Genomic DNA, 25,683 nt, shown 5'->3' on the forward strand with positions numbered 1-25,683 from the left:
AGTGGGACTTTTACTAACTCATATGCTAATCTACCCCCTTTCTGACAACTTCAGTTGCCAAAATATCTATCAAGAAGCCTTTCTTAGTAGGCGGTATGTGGCTGAAATCAGGCTCGGTGAGGATTCTATCGGCTGGTCTTAATGTACACATCCGAAGAAAGAACCTCACCACCTTCACATATCTGTTCTGAAGGACCAATATCCCCTGTGTCAAGTTATCTGTCAGGGCCTCACTAGGGCTGGACACTCTAGTATCTAATTTCCTCAGACTTCTGTTGTACATCCCCATCAAGTTTGTAAGGCCTCTGGACACAACTACAGGCCCTACAGTGACGAACGGAAGGTTTGGTTTGATAGATTTGTCTTAAAACCAGCACAGCAGAGTAGGAAGTGGACTCGCAAGGGGCCTGGGTGCGAATCCTGCCTCTAGCCCCGGACAGGCAAGTGTGGGCCAGTCTCCTGTTCATCTAGTCTTAGTTGATAAAATTTGATTTAAAAATAAAATGGGGGGTGGTAGAGAAGGAGACTCTGAGCGGAGGAGAGCATGTTGGATGCTCCGGCTATGGACTAATTTCATGGACATGACAGTTGGTAGACCCAGGTTTGAGTCACTGTCTGCAACTTACTGCCCTCGAAAAATGGCCTAGTCTCTCTGAACCTCCTTTCCCTCAGTTTTAAAATTCGAATATTTATAACATTTAGGTCACAAGACCACCTTGAAGATTACGTGAGATAACATATATAAAACGGGCTCAGCACAATGCCTGGCACATAGTGAAATGTTCAATAAATGTTAGCTATTTTAAGAAGACCTTTAAAGATGTGAGAGCCAAGATGCCTTCCCTTGAGCAGTTTTTGCCAGATGGCTTCCTAACTCCGGGTTTGGCTCCTTCTTGGGAATGTGTTCAGTGAAAAAAACATTCCAACAAATCAATTAATAAACATCAACCGACACTTTCTACATGCAGCACAATGCTTCGGGCTCTGTGAATGAATGATCCAACAAGAATAAAACATGGCCCTCCCCCTAAAGGAGATAATTTAATTAAGAAGATAAGACAGCACACGAAAACAGAACTAAAAATTCAGAGTCGTAATGGATTCTCAATGGGTAGTATCTGCTCTATTTCCTAAAGGAGCACAGAAGGAGATTACTTCCCAGTTCAGGCTGTTAGAAAGAGCCCTAGGGAAGGAAAGGTTTAAACTGATGTCATTTCCACTGTCCCTCACAGTAGTACAGTCTTATCCCCACTTCCACAAAAATCACATCAGAACAAAAACAAGGCCTACTCCTTCCTCTGGATGTCCTCTCAGAAAAGAGCATCGTCACCTACCTAGAATTTCCAAGGAGGAGCCTTTATGAAACCTCTTTCCTTCCTCATCAGCCACCTCCATTTGGTCCTAAATATCTTGAGCACCCAGTCCTGAAACTACTCAACTCTGGGTCTTTCTCCTGAAATCCTCTGTATCAGCTGTGGCCCCTGGTCTCTGAACAGTTCCCACTCTTTAACTTTCACATCACCTCCATTTGTTTGGCGACCGTCGACATTTTCCCCCAAAGAGTAAATCAGGACACCATTAGGCCACATGAGAGTGACTGCTGTTTCATCAACCGCTCTACCCCGTCTCCCAACATCCAGGGCACAGACGCCTTTATTCCAGTCCCGTGCGGCTGCTTGCTCGCCTCTGACTGTCTTCTTTTTCCAAATTTCCATAGCTTCCGACGCTGAGAATGCCTGGCTCCCCTCTGTTTCTCCACCAGGACTGCTGACCCTCCTGTCTCTTCCAAGAAAAGTGGAGATGTCTCATTCTTTTGGATTCCCTTCAGTGTCACTTCGTCCAGGGACTCTTGGCCAATACCTTCCCAACCTAAGTTAAATATCCCTTCTCTGGGGTACTCCAGCTCTGTGACAAATTCAATTCTTCTTAATTGTGTTCAAATGATCTATATTCATCTGACTTGTCCCTAGATACTGAACTCATTTTTTGTTTTTGTTTTTTTGTTTTTTTAGATGGCAAACCATGGGTCATTTCTTCTATAGTTTCTGTGCATATCACAACGTAGCGTCTCCATAAACGTTTGCTGAAAGTGAACGAATATATCCACGTGACCACTGAAAGGTGAACAAGAGTTGACCAGGTTGCCAAACTTACGGAGACGTCTCTGCAAGGGAGAGGCATAGACAGCGGGCATGATAAAAAAAGCATCCTTTAAAATAGCTAGATGTCTTGGCTTGCCCTAAAATAGAGAGCCTTAGCATCTGAATGGTTTGTTTCCAAAATTGTAGACCTCTAAGGAACACGGAACCTAGTCCTTGCTAGGCTGCCCACGAATAAAGTTGCTTATCCCCTTCATTATTAATCCATGTTGAATGCTTTCCTCTTGCCCCTCAGCCCCTCACAAGTCATCTGAAAGCCGCCATCTTAGCGTGGAGTCCTACACGTACGTTGCAACCCTTTACCCTGCTACTATTTTCGTGGGGTCGCGCAGGACAGGGAGTGTGTGGGCAGCAGCATGCAGCAACGGTTCGAACACTCCTCCACCTCCTTCCATCCCCTGAAGACCCTTCTCTATAAACAAATAGCATAGAGCCATGGGGAAAACAGGAGCATTTTCGACATTGCCCAAAGGAAGCAAATAGCATAGAGCCATGGGGAAAACAGGAGCATTTTCGACATTGCCCAAAGGAAGCAAGAACATCCTTTGAAAGAAACCTGTTCTTCAGGGTGAAAGCAAACCAACAGCCACTGCCTACCAAAAAAAAAAAAAAAAAAATTAGATCTGTAGTATTTTTTTAATATCAGTTTGATGAGATCTAGGTTATAAACAGGTCTGGTGCTATGTAATTTGCAACACAATTTCACTGTCTGTTTATCTATCCATCCGTCCACCCATTCATATGTATATAACATAGGCAGGAAATCTGGCGTCTGTTGTTAGTTCATAAATCAGTGTCTGCTCTCCACAACATCTGAATACAAATGTGATTAAATTTGATTCCATGCCCATTTTTCATTTATCAGATTTCAGAATGTGATGCCTTGGCAGCTGTCCTATGGTAACGTGTTTTGCATTTAACCCCCTGAGTCCCAGTTCTTCTCGACATATGAAGCCCCTTGCAGAGATATCACAAGTTCACTCCTCAAGACATCTAGTCTCTACATCGCAGAGAGATTTTTCCTCAGCATATCAGGGAAAGAAGAGTGGGGAATGAGCTGGAAATAGAATTGGAATACGGAAGGAAAACTCAGAACCGCTGTGTTTTTGAAATGGAAGAGACCTTAGAGATCACGTAGCCCTGTGCTTCTCAAAATGTCCTACCTATGACCCACCCGGGGTCTTGTTAAAGTGCAGATTCTGGCTTGGGAGGTCTGGGGCGTGGCCTGAGCTTCTGCATTTCTAATAAGCTCCCCTGTGAAGTCTGCACCACACGTTATGCAGCTATCTAGTTGGTCCACTATCCTCTAAATTTGATGATCATCTGATTGACTTGTGTACTTAAGTATCCTTCTTAGAATCACCAATCAGATTTTCCTAGGAGAGGGTCTTACAACTGTATTTTTAACAGTCAACTCACGTGACTGTGTACATTTGGAATACATTGCAAACCGGAGTCCGAAAGGAGAAGGGAAATGCTGAAATAGACTTGGAACACAGATCGCCAAGTAAGTGTTTTTGCCACTAAACTTATCACAATAGAAATGAAATAAGCAGAATGGAGGTTGAAGAATAATCCAGAATGTTCAAAACAGGTTCCAGACAATTAATTCTCGTGGAAATGGAATATTCAGAGTTGGCACTGAAGAGACACCTCCATGAAGACCAAAAGGGGTCTCAGAAAAGAGAAAGTATCCCATTGTTCTCTGAGGAAAACGAACCAAAACACAACAAAGCACTGGCGATAAACGTACCTTTACTAACAGACAAACTCATGTTGGGAAAGCCCATTTTTTCCTTTGTCTTCCTTCATTTGCCTTTGGAGAACGTGTTTACAGAACATCAGCTACTTGATTTTGAAGCCATGCTCTGTGTAAAGGGAGATGCATCATGGCTCTGCCGTCTTCCCTGGTTCCCCAGTCCACCATAACTTCCCCACATCCATCATGGCTTCCCAAGATCAACCACAGCCTCCCCAAATCAACCGTGGCTTCCCAAGACCCCTCATGGCTTTCCAGGCTCCACATGGCATCTCAAGAATCTTCACAAGGGCACACAAGCATATCTTCACTCCACGAATGGTGTCTCAATAGCCACAGGTCTACCAAAACACCAAGGCCCCTCCTTGGAACATTCAACCATGAAGACAGATAAGAAAACCTATCTGTTATTCTTCCTGTCATGGGTGGACCCTTAGATTTATTTTCCTCAGAAAATAAAATAACGATCAGACAAAGGAGTGTGGATCGCTGAGGCTTATGGGCAAACTGTAAACTCCTAACCATTCACGCCTTCCCTTAGAGTAAGACAGTGAGTAAATCAAATAAGCATTCTGCCTCTGTTCCCTTTTGGGAGGAATAAAAAAACACATTTATTGCTCACCTTACGGCGCGTAGCCATTTTTTAAATTACAATGCTTAAAACACGTACAACTACGGAAGCAACATACCCAACTTGCAAAACACTTGCTCAGAAATAATAATAAACATCAAGGTTGTGGGGTTAGCTAAGGGTGTTTCATGTGCCCTGAGTGGGTGAGAGGAGACACAATGCACACAAGAGGCTTGAACGTTCAAAGGTAATCTGAACCTTTGGCTCAGCCTTTGTTCCAGTGCTGGGAACGTTCCTCCTGGCCTGTGGTTTCCTCCCAACCCAGCAGAGGTGAGCCTGCCATAATCTTTCTTCATAACGAATTGGCACCTGTATCACGAGCTTCAAAAGCGCCCGGTGATAGAGAAACTTCTGGCAATTTAGCCTCAAGGAATAATTAGCTCTCTGCACAAAAGATACCCATGACGCTGCCTTATTTGCGAGAGAAAAACCTTTGCAAATACAGAAGTCTCTAAAAATAGAGAAATGGATGAGTATATCACGATGCGTGTCTGATTCTGTGGCCATTGTAAAATGTGGTTTGTAAAAATCAGGGCCTTCCCAAATCACTGAGTGGGAAAGAGACCATAAGATTGCACAAACGTCACCTCAGGATCCTTAAATACCCATACACGCAGAGGAAAAGAAAACCTGAAAGGAATATACAAAACGTCTCCTCAGAGGCCCAACGAAGAAAACAATACCTATGTTTTAGGACAGTTGTAAGAAGTGTCGGTTGGCTCTGGCGAGGGCCTAACACAGTGCTCACTAAATTCTCCATATTATTAAACATAATCAATAATACTCACATCAGCCACAGTAATTAACAACTGACAATGGATGCCGGAATTCTGGGGTTTTTTTCTCTTGTGTTTTTCTGTGTCCTTTTCCTTGTGTCTCACATAGTGCTCAAGTATGGGTTGTAGAAACAGAAATGTAATTAATTTCACTTTTAACAGTTAGGCCGAATGGGACGTGTCTGCTCCCCCACGGTCCCCTCCTGCCCTTAGCCGGATTCTAAGAGCATTGTGTCCCCAGCTTTATTTAACTGCCATTATCTGGCACTTACAGGGTTAACAGCCAGCGCCCCAGCTCTCCCACCAGACCAGTTGCGATTATCTCACTGGCAAGTCTCTCCCCATCAACCCCTAGACACGAAGCCCAGAATTAAAGGAGGGGGGAGGGGGGGGCACGTGCTTGTGGCTTTTCCCTGCTTTTCAACATCAATGAGACAAGAAAGCAAAATCTCCCTTTGCAAAAATAAATGCTAAGCACTAGGCTTTCTTCCCCCTGGCCTTATTAGGTAGGGGTTCATTGACGGTTTTTGTTGTCTCAAGCAGGATACTATTTACTGGGAGAACAAAAACAGATAAAGCCTCAGATGAGTTTCCTGGTCACTCCTGCAGAGCAGAAGATGCAGGGTAGCATGCGGGAGGCACCCTTCTGTCCTGCTCACTGGAGCCGGTTCAAAGGGTCTTCAATCCCCATGTAACGATCACCGGTTTGCAGCAAAGCGGGGCATGCAGCGCAAAATCGCTGGCGGAGGACTGTATGGCAGGCTGATCTCCCTCCCTCCCCTCTTTCTGTTCCCTCTCTCTCAACTCGGCCCCCTCCTTCTCTCTCCCACAAGTCCCTGACCTGGTGAAGGCTTCCAGGAGTCCTGACCCACCATGCCAGAGCAAGCTACGCATACATCTCATACATCTCGCTGGATGTGTTTGTGTTTCGCCTCACCTTCAGGCTTCTATAGAACCAAGGAGTTAAATTCCTATTCAAAACAGAGGCTGCTATAATTGGGAAAAGATTCTCCTCCCTGAGGCACTTTGAGTCAATTAATTGGGTTTTTTGAAGTGTTAATAGGGAAAAAAATTTTTTTTGACCTTTATGGGGCTTTTTCCTGGAGTTATTCAAGAAACATGGCTGGGCTATTAACCAAATCAATTCTGGGGACAGGGAGCCCCCAAGAGCTGAGAGGGTTTGGGAATGGCTGAAACACGAAACATGGATTATTCATTAATCATATCAGGAAAAAGCACCCATTTGATTAAGAGACAACTTCTGCCCCGGCCCACAAGCCTGTATGTGAGCGAGCACGTGTGAGAGAGAGTGAGAGAAGAGACGCAGAGACAGACAGAAAGGGACACAGACAGAGACAGAGAAAGGGAAGGAGGAGGCGACTATGGTATTATGATATTGTCACTTGGAAATGAGAGTCATATTAACAATGATTTTGTAAATCTGGGCAACACCGAAGCAACGCCTTTGAAAACGTCAACATTTGTGCAATGGAAACAAAATGGAGCTAGAACACATTCAGAGAAACTGACTCATCCCCTTTATGGATTTTTTAAGAAAGAAAACTACTGAGAGATCAAAGGCCAGAGAATAGAGCTCAGGAACTGAGGTCAGAGGGATATAACTCTGGTTTCAAGCTTTTCCACACCCTCCACATGTTTAAAGACAGAGTACAAAGAGATGGTGAATTAATGTCGGTGGACGCATACTGATTAAGTTTAGCATCAACTATGAGAAAGCTGATAAAATTATTTTCAAATTCTCTTCATGCTCTAATTCTTTAGGTACCCAGGAATACTTAACACCATCTTCCTCTTCTGTGATACACACACACACACACACACACACACACACACACACACTACACACCCCAACAATTACAGAGGAAGCCAACCACACATTTCACTACTCATTTTTTTCCTCCTATAGCTCAGGCTTCTGTTCCTGGTACTTTGAAAGCAAATAACCAGAGCTGAATGAACCAGTGCCAAACTTGTGCAGGCTTCACAGGGCACTCTCTTACTGGAACAGATGGCTACATAAATAAAGCACTTGGTTCAACTACAAGGAAACCCTCCATTCATCTCCCAGAGATTGGAAATGGGGTGATTGGATTAATTAAATATTCTGGTAAGCAGGGAGGCTCCATTTATCCACGATGGATTTCCACTTGTAAAAAAAGTGTATATCGCGAGTAAGTACACTGTGTGTGGGTTCAAAGAAATGCAACCTTGTCCTTTACAGTGTGGCTCAGAACAGACCCGAGGCTCATCAGTCTGGGGACAGCTTTGCCAGAAGGCCTAACCGATGGACATCTCCATTTGGTGGATGCTAGAGTTTTGTTGCATATTGACGTAGGGAAATGTCCAGAGAGAGTTCAAGCTGATCGAGTTCTAGGGGAAGTTCTGGGAAGAAAGAAACACTTGGATTCATTCCTGGGAAGAGACGAGATTGTTAAGAGGAAGGCATGGTAGAGGTAAAAACTGAATTCTAGCATCTACCAAAGACCTACAGCTAACATCATTCTTAATGGTAAGAAACTAGAAGATCAGGAACCAGGAAAAGGTGCCCATTCACCGTTCCTTTTCCACATCATACTGGAAGTTTTATAATGCGTTAAGAAAAGAAAACAAAAGGCAAACAGATTGGAAAGCAAGAAATTAAACTGCCTTTATTCACAGAAAATGTGATCATCTATGCAGAGAATAAACAGATAAATTCCCGGAATTCATAAGTGATAAGAAGGTTACAGGGTACCAGGTTAATACACAAAAGTTAATCATTTTCCTAAATACCAGCAGTGAACAAGTGGAATTTGAAATTAAAAATGTAATACCATTTATATTAGGAACCCCCAAATCAAATATTTAGATATGCATCTGACTAAATAAATACGAGATCTATATGAGGAAAACTACAAAGCTCATGAAAAAAATCAGAAAGCTAAATAAATGGAGAGATGTTCCATGTTCATGGATAGGAAGATTCAATATTCATAAGATGTCAGTTCTCCTGCAATCGATCTATAGATTCAATGCAATCCCATTTAAAAAAATCCCAGCAAGTTACTTTATGGATCTCAGCAAACTTATTCTAAAATTCATATGAAGAGTCAAAAGACTCAGCATAACCAATATGGTATCATAGGGGAACAAAGTCAGAGGATGGATGCTACCCAACTTCAAGACTTACTATAAAGCTACAGTAATCAAAACTGTGTTCAGGTGAAGGACTAGAAATGTAGATCATGGGACAGAATAGAGAGCCCAGAAACAGACCCACATAAATATGATCAACTGATAGTCGACAAAAGAGGAAAAGGAATACAATAGAACCGTTAGTCTGTTCAACCAATGATGCCAGAATGAATGAATATCCACATGTTAAAAAAAAATCCAGATACAGACCTTACACCCTTCACAAAAAATTAACTTCGAGTGGATCGTGGACCTAAATGTAAAACTCAAAGCAATAAAACTCCTAGAAGATAAAAGGAGTAAACCCAGATGCCATTTGGTGTGGTGATGCCTTCTTCAATCCAACACCAAAATCATAATCCGTGAAAAAAGTGTTGATAAGCCACACATTGAATAAAATTTAAAATTTCTGCTCTGCTCTACTCTGCTAAAGATAATGTCAAGAGACTGAGAAGAAAGCAACAGACTGGGAGAAAATTGGTGGGAAAAAAACATATGAAAAACTGTTATCCAAAAAACACAAAGCCCCTTTTAAACAATAAGAAAATAACAACCCAAATAAGAAATGGGCAAAAGACATGGATAGACACCCCACCAAAGAAGACACTCAGATGGCAAATAAGCACATGAAAAGATGCTCCACATCAGATTCCATCAGGGAAATGCAAATTAAAACGATGATGAGATGCTACCTATTAGAATAGCCACAGTCTAGAACACTAACAACACCAAATGCTGGCAAAAATGTAAAGCAACAGGAACTCTTACTCATTGCTGATGGGGATGCAAAATGGTACAACCATTTTGGAGGTATAACAACTTCGGAGGACAGTTTGGTGATTTCTTACAAAACTAGACATACTCTTACCATATTATCTAACTACCACTCTCCTTGATACTCATTACTCAAATGAGTTGAAAGCTTGTATCCATAAAAAAAAAAAAACAAAACTGCGTATGGATGTTTGTGGAAGCTTCACTCATAATTGCAAAACCTTGGGAAGAGCCAAGACGGCCTTCAGTAGATGGAAGAAAAAATAAACAGGTACATTCAGACAACGGGATATTATTCCGTGCGAAAAAGAAATGAGCTAAACATAAACGTATATTACCGAGTCCGTCTGGAAAGGCTACGCGTTGTATGATTCCAACCCTACGACTTCCTGAAAAAGGCAAAAATACGGAGACAAGAAAAGTTTTGGTAGTTGTTAAGGTCTGGGGATGAAGGGTGACGGGAAGAGCAGGTAGGGCACAGAGGATCTTTAGGGCAGTGAAAATGCTCTGTATGATCCTGCAGGGGTGGATATATGGCATTATACATTTGTCCAAACTTACAGAATATACAACACCGAGAGTGACTCCAATGTAAACTGTAAACTTTGGGTGATTGTGACATGTGAGGGTAACTCCATCAGTCACAACCAATGTCCCCACTGGCCTGAGGTGTTGATAATGGGGGAGCTGTACATGTTTGGGAGAGGGGGGGAGATATGAGGAATCTCTGCACTTCCTGCTCAATTTCATCGTGAAGCTAACTTTCTCTAAAATATACAGTCTATTTCTAAAACACTGAATTCTCATCTGCTCCAACAGGATGCTGGGAATAGAGGGAAGAGAACTGTCAAGGTCATGGGAGATGCGGACGAATGTGTCTGACCAGCCACTACAGTCAGCATCCCTGGAGGGGTCTCATGAGGAACACGAAGACATAGTTTCAGGTTCTGAGGGAGGGTGAGGACATGCCAGCACATTTTCTCAGGGACGCAGCCGAAGGGCACTCCCCAAGGACGCCGTGAGGACACTGGCGGGGGTCAGTGCCACTCAATGGTCACCAGCCTGACTCACGTTCTGACCACCTGGCTCTCAATTCCTGCAGGACTTGAATAAATGATATAGCCTCTCCCAAGCTTAGTTTCCTCACGTATAAAATGAGGCAACACTACAGATCTTTCCCCGGATTGTTCCCTCAGGAGAACAGTCAGGCCGAGTGCTTGGCACAAGGTGTGGCTGGACTGAGCGCTTGAAGGTGGCAGCCTTTGATGTGACTGTCGGTTTGCAAGGTCAGCAGAAGGGGTTGGGGTGCACAATCCCCAGGGGGTACCGTCTGCTTGGGAGCCGAGAGTCTTCCGCACAGATGTTCGGGCAGCACCTGCCTGTCCCATGACTTGGTCCCCCACGATCCATCAGAACCAAGGCCGGACCTGCTCTTCCCAGAACTGCCCCATGTTACTATACCCCAGGCTCCTGTTCCGTGGCTGCCCTCCTCTCCTGGGACCCATTTCCTATCATCTGGCCTCTCGAACATGGCTGCTGACAAGTTCCCCCTTCCTCCTTCCTGGCCACTCAGCTGCTGGCAGCTGGCCACACTGTACCCGGGGGCAGTGGCGAGGACCGATGTGCAGACCCGTCCCCCACCGCACTGTGCTTGGAACAACACACCTTAATTGTCCATTCTTTGGCCTCTGCCTTGTGCGAGGTACCACATCCTTTAATCCTCTGGTTTAATCTTCTCAACAGCTTTGGAGAGTTCTAGTGTTGTGATTGCTGAGAGATAACTGAAAATTTGGAGAGGAAGAAATGCAATCAAGACCACAGATTCTGGGGTGCCTGGGTGGCTAGTCGGTTAAGCGTCTGACTCTTGATTTCAGCTCGGGTCATGATCTCACTGTTGGTGAGTTCGAGTCCTGCGTTGGGCTCTGAGCTAACAGTGCAGAGCCTGCTGGGGATTCTCTCTCTCCCTCTCTCTGTGTCCCTCCTCCACTCACACTCTCTCTCTTTCACACAATAGATAAACTTTAAAAAAAGCAAAAGACCACAGATCCTGTAAGGGACAGAGACAGAAGCTGAACGAATGAATCTATCCCCGAACCCACGTTCCTCCTGCAGAGGTGGGGTGTGATACGTACAAGTTACCCTCCAGTGCCTGCTTCCTCTGGCGGGCCGTCGCTGGCCCCTGACTCTCAGCAGGCAGCTCCGTGACACTGTCCTGCAGAGGACACATAGCAGATGTCCCCCGTGCAAGCTGGCCTGAGCCAGCTCTCTCGGGTGGCCTGTGTCGCGTTCAAATAAAGGAAAGAGCAAAGATGAGACACCATCACTGTGAGATATCTCCCTTTGGTTTCCAATGACATGTCTATTAGCAATTCATCCTGGTAGTAATTGATCATAAAACCCAACTGCCGGCCGGCCCCACATCGCTCATAATGGCAACATCGGGAAAGTGACCAGCGTCACGTGGCTTCCAGCCCCATAAACCCGCTCCGGGTGCCAGAGTGAGAACATCCCACAGAAGGCAGGGACTGTACGTGCTCACGACGAGGAAGCAGACATGTGGCTCTGTGACACGGACGGCCATCTGCACTGGGAAGCAGCCGTTCAGAGACGGCAGAGCCCTGGGCACTCGGGTGGCTTCTGGAACAGCCACCTGCACGGCGTCTTGGGCTCCCACGACCGCCCCCTCTGGGTCTGGGAGGGCGTCCCTTACCGTTTCGGGGGGATGTGAAGGGCATCAGTGCAGGCCATGGGGCACGCTGCAGAAACCCTGCGGCCGTAGGTCTGCGCCTGTGCCCCTGGCCAAGCCACGGAAGCTTCCCGGCCTCAGCTTGCTGGTCTGTAAACTGGTCATGACTTTTAGGCCTCATCGGGCTCACCGTCCACGTGGCTCACGCCTCGTCCCTGAATGGCGACCCACGTTCGGTCATCATCATCTCACTGACGCTGCGTAGCAACTGAGGGATAAAAAGAAAGACATCGAGGAGACCAAGAACCACAACCGCCTTGCACACACAGAGTTGGCTCAGAGGAGGTGAGGGACAGTGAGAATGCGTGACTCACCTCCTCTCCCCTTTCGCCCAGCCTCAGGGAGGTGCGCGTGTGCAGGGAATGGGAAAGGGAGGGCACGCAGTCCGTCATGTGCTGTGAAAGCAACAACATAGGCAACATGTGAGGACAGAGGCCCCAAGAAGAGAGGACCATGCGCAGAGCAGCACTGATTAATCACATCTTCCCGAGGGCCACCGCTGGGAGAGCAGAAGCGCGCAGCCCTGGACAGTCGTGTAGACTACCTTGTTTTTTAAGAAAAGAGAAACCCGAGACCCAGAGAGGAGGAGGGGCTTGTGCAGAGAATTTGTGTGGCTGGAACGCACACAACCCCTCCCCTCCCCTCCCCTCCCCATCTCAGTCGTGTCTTTCCCGCCCTCGTGCACCATGCGGTCCAGCTTGCAGACGACCACGGGCGGGGCAGGCTGCTTCACGCCACGGTCCACCCCCCTTCACCCTCCACTCGAAAGCTCCTGCACAGAGAACCCCAACTCCCAGCTTGAAGCAACGATGTTTACGGCAATGGAATCGGGGCCTAAAGGGACGTGAGGGTCAGCTCAGGTGAGCAGAAGTGGCCACGGAGAGTTTCGAGGGCAAGGAAGGGCTTGAGCCTGTACTTAGGGACCACTGTCAAGGCCAGGCTACCAGATTGAGGAAGGAGGATCGCCAAATGGCCGGCAGGGCTCCTAGGACCCCAGAGGTGGCCTTACCACCCCCCACCCCCTAACCAATCTGACACTTTAATAGAAATGGATCCACATATATCTATAAAATTACCGGCAAACGAGGTTGTATGAAAATGGGGGGGGGGGGGGGGCTTGTTGACGGAGGAAGATGCTAGATAAGTGTGGCATTCCTAGACACAGGGACCGGGTACAGAATGAGCCCAGTTTCAGGAAACAAAACCGTCTTCGCCAAGGCCGGGGTTTGCGCGACACCCACCGCAGTTAGGAAAAGCCGGTTCGAAAATAAAGAACGGTCTGTTTGTTGCGACGCAGTGTGGCCTCACCCACGGGGTGCGCGAAAGTCCCATTTCCATCCCTGGGAGACCATTAGGAGAGATTCAATTAAAACCCATGACTTTTATCAAATCTCTATGGCCAGTTTGAAAAGACTAATTCTTAGGAAAAGCTGACTCCAGCGTTATGTGGCTTTCGCTGAGCTGTTATGAAGAGAATATAACAATGAAGGGGAGAACTGTCATGAGCTTTTATTAAAACAAAAAATAACCACAACACCCAGCTGCTTCAGAAGCTTGCAGGTGTGGGCAATTCCTCCCCCGGTCTCACTTCTGATGTTCCTGTTCTTCCCCCTCATTATTCTCTCTTCCCCATCCTGAGCCAAGAAGTTCACAACATTCAAGCTCTCTCTGGGGGCATCCGAAGCGGGCTTTTGTGCCCTTCCGCGGTAGGACGAGAGCAAGGACGCTGAGCCTTGGTTTTTATTGATCCTGGAATTTGCATAAAGCATAAAGACTTGCTCTTACAGTAAGAAAAGCAGATTGGGAGTTGGGGATGGCTCTAACTTAAAGATCAAGGAGTTAGAGCCATAGGCACAATTGGCACACGATGCCGAAAGTTATTCCAGAACAGGAAATGGCAGAATCGGAAGGAAACTTGGAAATCGACTAGCCAAGGGATGACAGATTCCGTGCCGATACCAACTGTAAGTTACGGGCGTTGACAGGCCCCTCTCCATGAGCTTAGTGTTGAGGAGGATTCCGAGGGCCCCGCTGAACTCCCCAGGGCAGACTCTCATTTACGATCAGAGAGCGATGCCTCACCCAGGAGAAGAGGCCATTCCTGTATCTGCAATTATCAGTCTTTGGTCCAACGCTCTCATCGTAGGAAAGAGAAGCCCAGGACCCAGGAGGGTAAATCATCTGTCCACGGTGACGTGGAGACACATCCTGATGCTTCACATCCTGATTCCGATATTGGCTCACGTAGAGATACGCACGTGGATTCAGAAATACGTCTGCAGAAGTACAGAGCGGAGTAAATAGGTTCACTGCGAGTGTCTTTAAAAATGACCTGGAAGGGGGCGCCTGGGCGGCTCGGTCGGTTAAGCATCCGACTTCGGCTCAGGCCGTGATCTCACGGTTCATGGGTTTAAGCCCCACGTCGGGCTCTGTGCTGACAGCTCAGAGCCTGGAGCGTCCTTGGGATTCTGTGTCTCCCTCTCTGTCTGCCCCTCCCCACCTTGTGCTCTGTCTCTCTCTCTCTCTCTCAAAAATAAATATTAAAAAAAATCAATAACCAGGAGGGAGGGTTAGCTAGCTGTATACTCCATAGGAGCTTGTAGAATGATTTGTGCATCAGAAAGCTAATACCCTCAGGAGCCACAGTAAGGGATCTGGGGTGTTCTGAAGGAGGGGGGTAGCAGGTGCTCCCTCCACTGCTATCCATCCACTGTTGGATACAGTGGAGCTTCTGGGTGGCCGGTAAGTGCAGAAGAAGGTCCTGACAGCTGTGTTTGAAGAGAGAACGGAGGAGCTGCTGACATTTAGCCCAAAGAAGAAAAGCATAATGTGTGGGACTGAATAGACATTTTCAGATCTGTTTCCCCATATTCCCCAGAAATGAGACCCATATTTCAGATACGGGTATTTGACAGTTTCCAAATGTAGACGGCTGACAGATGAAAGTTCCCCAGGGCCAAGGTACAGAGGCAAGGCGAGGGGGGACCCCAGGGTGGGCGAAGGAGCCAAATGACCCAGGGGTCCTGAGCTCACAGGGAGGGGGAAACAACAATCTCTGCGTGCCTTTCAGCTCCTCCCTTTAAAACCGGATTGCGTGGCTCTCTGAAGACTGCCTTTAAAACAGATCTCGCGGAAGCAATTAAAGAAGGTAATTAGGTTTTGCAAGTTTTTAAAAGCTAAGGACAACCAGCAAACAGCGCCGACGGAAATGAAGGGAGTGCATGCACTTTTTTCAACCCAGAAAAGCAATTCTCCTTTAAATACCTCGCTACCTCTGATCCGGTAAAATGACACTCTCGATACCCCCATGACTCCACAGGTGACTCGGTTCCACATTCCCTGCACAGGGAGATTTTCCTACCGACGAGACGGGGGGGGGGGGGGGGGCGGTTTGAGCTGGGGGTCAACTCCTTACCTTTGCACTGGTCTCTGCATTTCCGCAAAGCACACTCTAAAATTCATGAGACTGGAGACGCTCTCTGCACAGGCTCGCGTAGGCAGTGACAGACGCCCTTAATTTGTAAGCATTAGCAGAAAGAAATGCAGTTGCAGAAAGTGTAATTGGATCATCTTTGTATTTTATGTCGGTGTGTCTAAGTGCCGTTACAGGGTGAACCGTGCACTCGGCACTGCCTGACAGCGACGTGGGTGCTGTGGTAGGCATGACAAATAACAGCAGAGTCAACTTTTACTGTTGCATTTGGAGCGTGTGTGTGTGTGTGTGCGCGTGTGTGTGCATGCGAGCGCGCACGACAGAGAGAGAGAGAGAGAGAGCGTGCACACCCACTTTACTAAGGCACTAGTCATTAAGCAGGAGAGCTTTAAGATCTGCTGAGAAGTATAATGGCTCTCAAAGCTTTCTGACATTAAAATGTTCTATAATCACCTTCCATTAGTAAAACCAGAAAGCACAAAAATTCACTTGCCCTCCTCCCCCCACCCCCCGGCTTCCCACAATGTCCTTGTGCCTAAAATATTCCAGATCACTGATCTCTCAAGGAAAGAAATCAGTGTGTGTGTGCGTGTGTGTGTGTATGAATATATATACATACATATATATATATATATGTTACATGAAAATATACGTTCCACGTATACATATATGAAAAAAGGTCCAGATTTCACAGCTGACAATGATTGGAAAACAACTAAGTTTTCTGGAAAATAAGTTATATAATTAAGAATCAAGAAAAGAAAATCAGTCCCATCTACGCACCTCACTTTACATACAAGGGAGGGACAAGTGGCCCGTTTTTCCTTGCCCAAGCCAAAATGTACGGAGAATTCGAACACACTGCTGACCACCAGATGGACAAAGAAATCTAAACAGGTGGACACATGACAGGCAGAGTGTGCGTCTGCAGACATTTGGCAGGGACCAAAAAAGCTGAGGCAGGAAGCAAGAGACGTCTCCGTGGATCCAAAGGATTGTCCCGTCTGGTAGAGAGCAAACTGCTTCCCTGAGCTGGAAGAACAGAGGGATGGCCGAGAGGTAGATTTCCCAGGAAAGCATATCTCTGCCTAATGCATTATGCTCCAGCTCAAAGTTCTTGAGAGTCTCCTCATTAAACAACATTGGCTCTCCCTTGCTAGTTGCAGAATATACTTTCCGGGGCGGGGGTGGGAATCAGTGAACAAATATATTTGGGAGGGTTGCAAAACACGTCCCCGTATTTTAGAGATCACGATGCCTATTAAAACCTTGAGCAAGATAAGAAACCATGCAGCAGAGCAAACATTGCACCCTCACTTCTTGGCTCGGAGACGTAAGATAATTTCCCCACGTTCGCACAATCAGCAAGACCTAGAACCAAGTCTCAAAGCAGATTTGTCTAACTCAAAGTCCAAGAGCTTTTTTTAATTAGTCTCTGCCCCGCTAAGGAGAAGGGCCCAATTGTCCAAATCACTACCAATGGCTTTTAATGGCAGGGCCCTGTGGAGAATACTCACTATGGGTTTTGCTAAAGACCATAGCTTTTGGAAGCTTCCAGCACGTGGTGCAGAGGAAAGGGCAGGCCCGGCATCATGTAATGGAATCTGAGATCCCCTTGCAGAGATCCTAAAAGCAGTGTACTCACAGAGGACCAAAGTCAGTTCTACTGACCTTGAAGAAGTCAGCTGCCAGGTTACCAACAGCCTATGAAGTGGGCCACCTGGCAGGGAGCTATGTGCAGCCCCTAGGACCTCAGGCCCTGCATTCTAGAATTTCAGCCTAGTGGGGCTCTGAACTCAAGAGCCCAGGTGGCCATGTCCAGCCTCCTGACCAACAGAACCCGTTGGATATAAATATGTCTTGTTTTAACAGCCATTTGTAGTCCTTTGTTATGCAGCCATAGAAGACAAATCCTTTAGGCCTGGAGACCATGAAAAAAATCAGGAGGAGACTTTCCGGAGACTGTGTCCTAGCAGAAATCTATTCTTTACAACTCCTGTCTCTTAGGTCCCTGCATGCCTCTTAAACTAATGACTCCTGAGATTTCATTCTGTAAATATTTATTGAGCACACACTATGGTTCAGGTACTGTCGTAGGTACTTGTTTCTTTTCTTTTTTTATCGACGTGTAACTGGCATATAATATCCCATTAGTCTCAGGTGTACATCATAGCGATTCAATATTTTTATACGTTACGAAATGGTTCCCACGGTAAGTCTAGTTACCGTCTGTCACTGCAGTTATAACAATATTATTGACTGTATTCCCCATACTCTACAGTACCTCCTCATTTCTCACTTATTTTATAACTGGAAGTTTGTACCTCCTAAAACCTTCACCTGTTCTGCCGAACCCCGACCCCTCCCCGCTCTGGTAACCAACTGTTTGTTTTCTGTATCTGAGTCTGTTTCTGTTTGTTCATTTGTTTTATTTCCTAGATTCAACATATAAATGAAACCCTTTGTCTGTCTCGGGATGACTCATTTCACTTAGTGTAATGCCCTCCACTCCATCCCTGTTGTTGCACATGGCGAGAGCTCATTCTTTTTTTTTTCACGGCTGAGTAATGTTCCACTGACTATGCATACATGCCACATCTTCCTTGGCATCTAATGAACTAAAGAGACCACAGTCCGTGTTCTTGTGGATCTTACATTTGGTAGGACATGTGGGGGTCTCGGGGGCCACTTTAGGTATCTGTCCACCACCCCGACTGACTTGGCTTCGTTCAGCTCTAGAGGAACACTCGAGTCAAGATTCTTCCACAATCTGTACCTTGGAGCAAGTGATGTAGATTCTCTGAGATTTCTCATTTCCAAAGTGGTGATTATTTTATCTTTCTTTCAGGACCTTTGATAAGATTAAACCAGAAACATAAACGAGGTGTCTCCAGCAGGGTTATCCTTAAGGGAGTCTCTCTTCCTCTTACCTGGAGAATTCGACATGCATGTAAACAGTTGATTTAGCCATCCCTTCTGTGTTAGTGAAAAGAGTCGTAACTGTCTGGGGAAGTTTTCTCTAGAAACAGACCCTGATGGTGGGATTTGTGTGGAAGCAATATATTAGGAAGCACTGCTCAGGGAACACTTTGGGGCATGGAGAAGGGGGCAAAGGGAAGAGAAGGGAACCAAAGGGAAAACATCAAGGCAAACACTGTGGAGGGAACTTTCGTTCAGTTCCACAAAGAAATGCTGGAAATGGTGCAGGTGCCATCCCAACATTGTCCTGGGTGAAGGGCAAGAGGCCAGGGAATTTGTCTGCTCTGCGCATGTGGGTCATGGGTCACAGGTTGCCACCAGGGGAGGTAAATTTTGAGCCACTTCACCACGGGAGTCCCCGTGCCCAGGCAAACTGGCTTCCACAGCCTGGGGAGAGGGGCGCACCGAGACAAGGAGGTGCTGGCCATGGAGAGTAGAGCACAGAGCTAGCCAGCGGGCATGAGCCCACAGAGGGGATGAAGGAAGGGGGAGCCCTGGTGTGCCCTGTGCAGTAGCCGAGGGAGCCCCGCTGCTCTGGACGCAGAGCTGAAAAAGCACACGGAGGGAGATGCCATTTTCTTCTAAGGAAATCTATGGGCGACCACCTACCTCGTTCGACGGTGCCAGTGAAACAGGAAGAAAACCCTGCAGGGAAAAGGAAGCCCCGACACCTTCTGAGAGCAATTCGATGTCATCAAATCTTTCTTAAATATTATCTGAGGCATCACAGTGACCTTTTGTGGTGGTTATTACAAGCACCCTTATTTTGCAGGCCAGGAAACTGAGGCCAAGGTAAGCTGTGAAGCTTGCCGGATGTCACAGTATATACTAGAAGCCAAGTCAGGACTTAAGACCTGCTCTCCTGGGCCCATTGATTTTTTTTTTTTTTTTTTTTTACTAAATATTCTCATAAATATTGAGCAGAGGTCAGAAAAATTTTGATCCTTAGGGGCCATTCCAAACACGGGGAGTATCCTTGTCCCAAAGTGTATGGGGAAACCACAAAAAGGCCTGGGGATTCATTCTGGGCTCTCCAAGCAAAGTGGGCTCTCGTCCTGCGACACTCTCCTGACTGTGAAATTTTCATGAACTCATGGGAATGCATCTCCCTGAGGTTTGCTTACCGGTTGGAAGGAGGTGGTAATCCTGCCATACCTCCTAGGAGCCGTAGGCCGCAATTTGTTGTAAATCACTACCCAGAATATTAAGAGACCTGCACCACATAGACGTAATGTGCTTAGAAAGAATGGTAAGCCCAGTCGGTTTTTTTTCGTGGCCAATGTAGCATCTCAACAAACTATTCTGATGATATTTAATCAACCTCCAGGATTTCTACTAAATGATGACTGTGAGCTATGTGCTCTACCAATACCATCGGAGTCATTTATTTACACGGCCATCACGCTATTATTAAGTTCTTGCAAGAGTCCTTAAGAGTTGATTATAGTCATAAGAATTCCGTAAGATCCCAGCGTTTCCCCTGAGTAAGAACAGTGTAAATCATGTAGAATATAATTCGTTATATTAGTGCAAATCCAGGCAGTATGACTCCGGAGCTTATGCCCGTAACCGTTAAACTAACGGCCTGGAAGAAACACAAAGATTAAATAAAACAAGGAATGTGAAGCTCTTAGCAGAGTGCCTGGTATATTCATTTGCTCTATCGATGAAAGCTGTCATAAGTTTCAAAACATTTGGGATTCTAGAAGTTTGAAGAAGAAACCTCGGCATATCATGAGTATTTCATTCATTCATTTATGTGTTTATTGAGCACCGTCAAATCAAAGTCCCAGGCACTGCAGATCGTGGTGCGCGAAGCCAACATCGTCACTGTCCTCGTGAAGCATATACCGCTTTCCAGAAATCTTCTCCCATTCAAATTTTGATGTGTTACGGAAGATGAAATACTAAAAAGGTTTAGACAGCTTAAATTAGCGAGCACTGGGGAATATGATCAACTCAAAAGGGTCAGATGAATCTGGAAGCTCTGTGATCACGTGAGAAAGGATGAGAAACTTCAGAGATGTTTGATCATTCCATGAATTCCTATATCAAAGATGAAGACTAGCTAAGGTAATGATGATGTTAATCCAGTTTTGTTAACTATAGAACCTAAGATCTTTCCGTCATGGCGGGATGACAAAACATTAAGGGAGTGTCAAGTGGAAGCCTGTCATCAGGAGATGTAAGTAAAAGATAAAAAAAAATAATAATTTTAAGGCAAAGTTTTTAACAGTAAGATGGTTAGCTCTGGAACTGCTTTACATATGACACGTAATAAACACATCAGACTGGACCTCATTCAGGCAGGGCAAAAATGACCATTTGTCAATAATGTGTTGGGGACTTAGAGGCGCCTGGGCGGCTCAGTCGGTTAACTGTCCGACGCTTGATTTCAGCTCAGGTCATGGTCTCACGGTGCGTGAGTTCGAGCCCCACCTTGGGCTCCATGCTTACAGTGTGGAGCCTGCTTGGGATTCTCTCTCCCCCCCACTCTCTCTCTCTGCCCCTCCCCCGCTCGTTCCGGCTCTCTGTCTCTCAAAACAAATAAACTTTAAATAATGTGTCAGGTGATTATATACACAAATATGTATACGATTTTTCATAGTCTTCAAGAACAGGTCTGCTCCTTCTTCACAACTTCCTGGGCACCTGTGCTGCCCTCTCAGAGTTCACACGGGAGGGCTCCCGGGGGGAAGACAGGGATGCCCAAAGACAATGCTGGCCGAGATCTCCATTTGTCTGCAGGCCATGTTGCCCCCCTCCGCCAGTCTGAAGTCATCCCAAGAAAGAGTGAGTTTTTGTCGTTGCTGGTAGGTAATGATGAGTTGCTGAGCTCGAGGACTCTCTTGACTTTCTCCATCAGGACCGTAAAAGGTTTCTCTGCCTTGTGTTTCTCTACTTGCTGTCTGAGGCAGTTGACTGCGTCCACGCGAGCTCACTGAAGTTCTCTAAACGTGGCCCCTGGCTCACTAGCCACCCCCAACCCCCACTTTCTGTTTGTGATGCCCTCTGGCCATTCTTCTCCCACTAAACTCTTAATTTTCTTCAAAACTCCATTCAGAGATCGCCTCTCCCAGGTGCTCCTCCCTGACCTACCATTTCTACATCAGGCTTCCGGTCCTCTGGGCTCGCTCAGCCCCTGGATACTGGGATCAGAGAGAACATCAGCCTGGAATGTTCTTATTGTCTGTCTGCCCCGTCAGACTGTCATGGCCTGTAATCTCTGTGACTGGCTCCCAGCTTGCAGTGGATACCAATATGTGCTCGTCAGCGGAGGGAACGTTGGCTGCGTTCCCTCCCTGCGCCTAGTCCTGACATCAGCTCGCAGCGAAGTATCCTTTAGCGGGTGTGGGAATCCTTTAGTGCCACCCAGGAATGTCCGCTGCAGCATCCGAGTGACATGATCCAGAGGAAAGAGAGTGCTCACATGGGTTGCTCTGAGAATCTATAGAAGCGAGCAGACCAGCTCTCATTCCAGCTACAGAACCCGCTGCTGCTTGTGCAAAAGCATTTGGGTGATTCTATTTAGAATTCACTGAGCACCTGGTACACGTCAAGCATTGCACTGAAAATCGGTTCCAGCAGACATTTTCATCGTAGATGAGGCAGCACCTTTGGCCCAGACCTCCTACGTTGGACCCTGCGCTCCCCCGTGGGCAGCCGTGCGTCACTGTTCACGGGCCGCGTCCTCGTTTCTAGGAGACACCAGAGCACAGCAATATCCCATTGAATTGTTAAACTTGAACAACTTCAGAAAACAATCTTAATGGCACGTTGAGTCCCTTTTCTTGGTTCACTAGTTATAAGTGGATTTCAATATGCATTTAATCAAAATACCCAGCTGCGTTCATTTAAAAATGCAGCCCACGAAAAGCATCTAAGGGGGCCCCTTACCTCCCTGCTAAGAAAATGTAGCAGAGATTTCACTAGAATTTAATTTTGCAGAAAATCCAAAGCCCCTGGAATCAGCCACTTGTGACACAAAGTGTAATTCTGTCTTTGGTAACAAAGGCAGGAGTCAGCAGTGTGTCCAAACAGATGAGGCACAGGTTGAGGGGCCAAGGCCAGGTGAGGGGCCACGAGAACTGCCCCCCCCCACCTCAGGTTCCTGTGGGTCTGTGTCCACCGCAAACCCTCAAAGCTGACTCAGAAGATCAACACTGTGGAGTGTACTCACCCTCTCTTCAGAACCAGCCAGGCTTACTGGACAGAGTTCACGTCTGAAGATAAACGTACCAGTTAGATGCCCTTGGAAAATTATGAATTTTCTCGAGGCCTCACCATTTCATCTTTAAAGCACGGATAGCAAAGTCTACCTCATATGGGTTGAACGACGTCCCCAAAACACTCATGTTAAAATCCTGTTCACATATCGAAGCTCCCCGGAACATCTGGAAACAGGCTTATTGTAGATGTAATTACATAAGAAGTGGTCATACTGGAGTAGGGTGGACCTCTAATTCAACACGGTTGGTGTCCTTAAAATGTAGACATTTGGAAAACAGGCACACATAGGGAGAACATCGCATATATGCGAAGGCAGAGGTCAGGGGGCTCTATCTACAAGCCAAGGATTTCCAGCAAATCACCCAAAGCTGGGAGAGAGGCTACAAATGTTCTCCCGCTCACCCTCAGAAGGACCAACCTTCATCTCCTACGCTGGCCTCCAGAACTTGGGACAGCCAGATCCCGGTTTATGCCCTCCAGGGTGCTATTTTGTTAGAGCAGAACCCGTGGACTCATGCAGGGCTGTTCTAAAGATGCCGTGGGGTGACGTCTAGAGAAGCGTCAAACACCGGACCTGGACCATAGTAGGTGCTTGGGCAGCTCAAGCTCTGTCTTTGTTCTGTCCAAGACGTGGCTCACGGGCGGACAGTGGCAATGCCAGGTGTCCACACCGAGTGGACAAGTCCCTCTGCAAATGGGGATTGAACGCTTACCGGCTTAGGTAGCTGGTCGCCTGAAAAAGTCCTTTTATTTTTTGTTTTTCTTCGCAAGATCTTCATAATTAGTGAAAGAGTCCCTTGAAAGTTGTTTCTTGTTGGGCAAATGTGGAGGGTACAGGTCTCGCCCTGCACTGGAGTGTTACGAGGCCGTGTGGCGCTTGGGAAGGGCTTCTCCTGACAGAACCCCCTTTGTCTGCACAGCCGGTCTGCCGAAGAGAGGCCGCAGTTCCATATGAGTGAAGGAGCCTTCTGGGAGGTAGAAGACGGAGACTCTGAGCCTCCCCATTCTGTGGTTCCATCTTATTAGAACCATCCTGATGGGCCAAGCAGGCCCTGGCAGCGGCCTCCTGCAGGAGAGGGTATCGGGGCCCACGCTGTCAGGGGACTTTGGACGGTGGCCAGGACTTGTCACACTTCGGGAAGGATTTGCGATCATGAGCACATCAGGGAGAGGGCACTGGATGCTTTGATGCTTTGAGAACATGAACCACTGAAGAAGCTGACGTGCCAGGATGCGGTCAGTCATTTGAGCCACATTTCAGGTATAATCCCGTGGGGCTGCAGCATGGGCCGGAAACCGGGATCTGGCGAAGGAACGATGCCCTCTCCGCAAATTTCGCTTTATTTGCCAAAAGAAGGGCAGGATGACGTAAAGCTTTCCTTGGTCCTTTGTGTCGGCAGTTTGCCTCCTCGCCCTTCACCGGCCTCTCCGTGGCCATCACGGACACCTAGAAACTACCATACCTTCCCCACCATGCATCCTCCCTTCACCCCCAGCGAGGCATAGGCGGCCAGGAGTCGCCTGTTTGGCAAACTGGAAATCCACAGCGAAAGCATTGGAAACGAGAAATTCCTCACCCAGCAATTGCACCACGGAGATTTTCATTCCTGCTACCATGTAAAAGAGCAAAACACAAAACGGAGATGAGCTACATGTCTAACAGTGATAAATCACGTAAATACATAACGTGCAGTTCACGACATCACGTTCAAGGTGATGTGGGAGAGCAGGGTCGCAGCAACAGCCCAAGAGCCAAACTGGACCATCCCCCCTGCCTGTGTCATACAGCCTGCAAGTTCTGAATGGGGCTTACGTTTCTGAACTTTTTTTTTAAGTTTATATATTTATTTTGAGAGAGAGAGAGAGAGTGAGAGAGCCGGGAGTAGGGGAGAGGCAGAGAGAGAGGGAGAGAGAGAATCCCAAGCAGGTTCTGCGCTGTCAGTGCGGAGCCCGAGGCGGGGCTCGAACTCACGATCCCATGAGATCCTGACCCGAGCCGAAATCAAGAGTTGGATGCTTAACTGCCAGAGCCCCCCAGGCGCCCCTCTACGGGGTTTACATTTTTAAACGGTTGGAAAAAATTAAAAGAAGGGAATTTGTTGTCACGTGGTGGTTCTGTTCATGAACGAAGTTCGTTGGTGACACAGCAAGGTCTCATCTTCCACATCACACCTAAGGCTACAGTCAGGCTACAACAGTGTGTGGGGTTGCAACAGACCCGCAAATACGTGCTCTGTGGCCCACGACAGAAAAGGCTAGCTGACCGCGGCTGTGGAACAACTACCACATTTCGGGAAATTACATCTTCTGTGAACAAGTAGGTGACGAGGCAATATGTGTGTAAGCATCATGTGCGGAAGCGGGTGGGGGGAGGTCTTTGAAGGGGGAGCGTTACTGTGCATCGCTCGATTGCGGAATTAGTCATTGTCCGCAATCGTCGTAACGGCTCTGAGTATTGCCATTGCCATTACTCCTGTGGTGCTTACCTGTGGTTTCCAAACTTTCTGTAATTAACCTGTATTCTTTGTAATAAGATTCAGGTATTGTCTAAAAGACAAGAAATCACCATTCCTCGCACAGAAGTTGTTCCGTCCTTTAGGTTTGTTTTGAGGCCTTCCCTAGACGCCGAGGAAGATTTTGGCGTTCAAAACAGAGGCAGCTGTGCTGTGTGTAATCGCTTCTGTATTTCTAAATCGTCCGATCATATGGTGCCATGTAGGCATAGGACCACGTTTCTTGGCAATGTATGGAAGTCACCTAAGTTTCCACAACATTTCAGGCCGTGAGACAGATGAAGTGGCCAGCTTTAAAATATCCAGTAATAAAGTTTTGTGAAAGCTTCATAACAAAGAAAAAAAATGGGTCAGTCAACTGAGCAAAAGGTCCTAGGACTCCGCCAGGACCGAAGACGCGGCCAAGCGAGATCACCTCCCAGAGGACTCTGGTTTCCTTTTCGTCTCAAAGAGACCGTAGTGGCTGTCCAAACCCCTATATTAATCTG

Source organism: Panthera onca, chromosome A3 (assembly GCF_046562875.1).
Source record: "Panthera onca isolate mPanOnc1 chromosome A3, mPanOnc1 haplotype 2, whole genome shotgun sequence".
Classification (NCBI taxonomy): domain Eukaryota; kingdom Metazoa; phylum Chordata; class Mammalia; order Carnivora; family Felidae; genus Panthera; species Panthera onca.